Source organism: Gekko japonicus, unplaced genomic scaffold (assembly GCF_001447785.1).
Source record: "Gekko japonicus isolate JY-2015 unplaced genomic scaffold, Gekko_japonicus_V1.1 scaffold3623, whole genome shotgun sequence".
NCBI lineage: Eukaryota > Metazoa > Chordata > Lepidosauria > Squamata > Gekkonidae > Gekko > Gekko japonicus.
The window spans coordinates 123,751-127,701 of record NW_015176085.1 but is presented as its reverse complement, the minus strand read 5'-3'; positions in this window follow the sequence as shown (position 1 = coordinate 127,701).

Below are 3,951 nucleotides of genomic sequence, written 5' to 3'. Positions count from 1 at the left end.
CTGCTCGACAAATGGCGACCTTCTACCGAGAACTGAAAGTGATCCACTCCACTAACCCAACCGGTACTCCCTGCCCCAAGGCAAAACAGAACGACTACGCTAGTTAGACCAACCTGGCTGAATAGATCAGTACATCTTTCTGAGACTACTGTAAGCACTGCAGGGGATGGCCGCATGGGATGTTGCCCCACAGACATTTTTTTTCCTCCTAAGCGAGCCAGGCCAATCCTGTCAGCTCAGAAGTCACATGATTTCCTCTTTCATATCCACATGGTTCTGCAGCTGAACTCTCCAACATGTCAGGGGATGGCCGCATGGGATGTTGCCCCACAGACATTTTTTTTCCTTCTAAGCGAGCCAGGTCAATCCTGTCAGCTCAGAAGTTGGTCACATGATTTCCTCTTTCATATCCATGTGGTTCTGCAGCTGAGCTATCCAAAAGGTCGAAGGAATTTCAGCGTGCACCTTTGCTTGTCGACTACCCCGTGACATAAGGTATCCTGGCATAAAGACTGACCATCTAGATCTAAACGGGATATTTTCAGCTTAGGGAAATACTGAAGGAAAAAACACCCCTGCCCAAACCACCCAGAGTTTGCAGTCAGAAGATTTAAGACAGCCAATAATTTCTGCAGATAACAAGTTGGCTGTAATCTAATGCAGATTTAGGCGGCGCAACAGTCGTTTGGATGGTGGCTGTTGGCCCCCAGTATCCATTGCTACGAGATGTCATGATGGCTTACCAGGCTATGAGAAAGATTACATGAATTCATAGAAGATGGGCTTCGACTACTTGAATCAGTCATGGCAACCAGACACAGAACCGGCACCCAAGGGACAGAGGCTGGGGGTTACTAACTAGGAACATCTGCTGCCACCATGGCCTGCTCGTTAACTTGTCGGATGCCACGGGACTCAAAACCCAGAGAGCAGGTAAGGCACCCATCCCTTGCTTTCTGCATTGGCAGGATAAAGATGCCGCAGACAAGGATATTCCCGTCTCCAGGAGATCCAGGAATGCTGATTCCCCCTCCTTGGGGCAGCATCAAAACTGTCTTCCTGTTGTCCGGGCAATTTGCCAAGGGAAAACTATTTCTGCTTCCCCTCTGCCCTTCTGTTCTGTTCCCCTGCCAACTTCCTCGCCGCTTGTCTCCTCTTCAGTTCCCTAACCTGCCTCTCGCCTCCCCTCCATCCTTTCCGGCCGTGCGCTTCAACCTCTATCTTCTGCTTCCTATCTGGGCTGCACATGCCTTCCTGGCTTGCAGCCTCGCAGTGTCCTACAGTCCGTCAGGCCATGGGAGTTGGATCCCGCCAACGCCCGAGGCAGCAAAATACTGTCAGGACTGAAGCAGCACAACAAAGTCTTATGTCATTCCAAATCCAGGCACTGATGTAGCACAACAAATGTCATTCCAAATCCAGGCAACAGTTATTGGGAATAGTTAGATTCAAGTCCAATGGCACCTTAGAGACCCATAAGATTTTGGGGGTATAAGCTTCCAAGAGCAAGTAGGGACGATCTGTTGGCTTAGGTCCTGGAAGAGGATCACGTCGCTTCGGCTCTGCTCTCCCATTTCTCAGCTGCCCACTCAAACTAATCCGTTCCCCATCTCTGCTTCCTGCCCTGATATTCTCTGTGGCACTTGAAAAGCTCTCCAGAGGTCCCACTTCATCAGGAGCAGTGACCATCACAGGCTCCGCTGGTCCAGAATTTGACAAGAGCATTCAGACCAATGAGCAAGATCTTGGGATAAGAACACAAGAAGAGCCCTGGTGGATCAGACCAATAGCCCATCTAGTTCAGCATCCTGTTTCACAGAGTGGCCAACCAGTTCCTCTGGACAGCCAACAACAGGGCATAGAGGTCAAGGCCTTCCCTTGGTGTTGCCTCCTGGCTCTGGGATCCAGAGGTCTACTGCCTCTGAACGTGGTGGTTCCCCTCAGTCACCATGGCTAGTAGCCACTGATAGACCTCTCCTCCATGAATCCGTCCAATCCCCTTTGAAAGCTGTTTATTCCTGTGGCCATCACTACATCCTCCGACAAGTGAACGCCCCAGCTAAATCTCTCTCTGCGTAAAGTAGTATTTCCTTTTGTCCGTCCTGAATCTTCTGCCCATCAGCTTCACTGGAAGCCCTCGAGTTCTAGTATTTTGGGAGAGGGAGAAAAATCCCTCTTTGTCAACTCTCTCCACCCCGCGCATAATTCATGGATCTCCACCAGAAGCCGTTCAAGGTTTCGCCAGTTCGCACCCAGGGAATTCCCCCAGCAGGTCGGAGCCCACCATGTTTCTACTCTGGCACATTGCCTGCAACTCCTGTCTCAGGTGTCTGAAAAGATCCAAGAAGGGACATCTCACAAACGACGCCAGCACAGAGGAGTGTGAGATAACAGAGTCCTGGGCACTACTCTGGCACATTGCCTGCAACTCCTGTCTCAGGTGTCCGAAAAGATCCAAGAAGAGACCTCTCACAAATGACGCCAGCACAGAGGAGTGTGAGATAACAGAGTCCTGGGCCCAGATCTTTGGCCTTTTATTCCCCAAAACAGCCTCGTGACTAAGGTGGAATGCCAGAAGGCTTGGCTCCTGGTCGAAGGCCTCCACTGCACAGCTTCCGGCTATGCACGCTTCTCTCGGTGCCCTGCTCCCTGGCTACTTCGCTGCTTTTGGATTATTCCCTGATTGACGGGGACAGCCCTCATCACGACGGGTCTCATTCTCACCCGTGATCCTGCAAATCTCTGCCCCAAGTCGGGACAGCACCCTTCCTGCTGTAGGAACAGCGTTTCTGAAATGGCGTCTCGGTCAATTGCCCCTTTGTTTTCTGTCCAGCAGAGGGGCTCGATTAATCACTCGTTTCGACAGAGAGAGTCCCATAGCTACACCGGCTCGATTTCGCACTAAGAAAAGAAGCCACACATCCACTTGCAAAGCCTGCGCAGAGCTTCCTGCGACTTTACGGCCAACTCGCGCAACCAAAAGCAGTTAGGAATTTGGATCGGTATTTGGGCTGGCCTGTGTTAGAACTGTTGGGCAAAGAGGCGGGGAGGGGCAGACCTGTATGTGCAACCAATGTCTCAGATGCTTCTTTGCGCACCAAACCACAACTGGAGGGCTGGCAAGGGACACGGATTTTACAAAGTCAACTCGCATGCAATTTGGCGGAGTGAAACTGGCCACTAAAGAGATACCAGCCCTCGCCAGCCACTCCGGCTCCCCCTCGACTCACAGCCATCTGTAGAAGCAGCTAGTCCGGGCAAAGGGTTTGGAAGCTCTTTCGCCTTCTGTACAAACATTCCCCCCGTATTTGAACTGAGTACACAATGAAATGACTGTACAATCAACCGAATGTCTCCTCTGCTGTCCACGCGATGTTTTTCCTATGACTCACGTGGTTCCCACCCCTTTGCTTTTCTGTCTCCTGGTGTGCAGGAGAGAGTGATGGGGGTGGGGGTTTACGCCACAATTTAGACAAGTGCTAGCAGAAGTGCCGGGCGATAGCTTTCCTGCTTCCTATAACACAAGGGGCTGTTCCGTATAATTGCCTAATCGAGTAAAGCGGGGGAATGAGTATCAGTGCAGATAATGAACTGTAAGTCTAATTCCAACACCGATCTGGAAGACACCAATATCCTTTTTTACCATGCGATGGAAGATAAACAACTCCGTGTGTGTGTGTGTGTGAGAGTCCGTACGAGCGTGCATATCTGCGCTTCCAATTCCGATCTCGTTTATCAGATACATAAAAACAAATGAAACAAAAAAACCAGAGAGGAGCCCGCCAGCCAGCACTCTTTCACTCGGTCACCTCGAAACGTCACCCGCTCTTGCCAGCGTGGCCGAAAATGGGTTCTGCAAATGAAACACGTGACGGCAGGGGGGGTGCGAGAAGAGAGGGAAGGAAAAGCAGGGCTATTGCTCAGCATCGGTCGATGACATGAAACTATCTG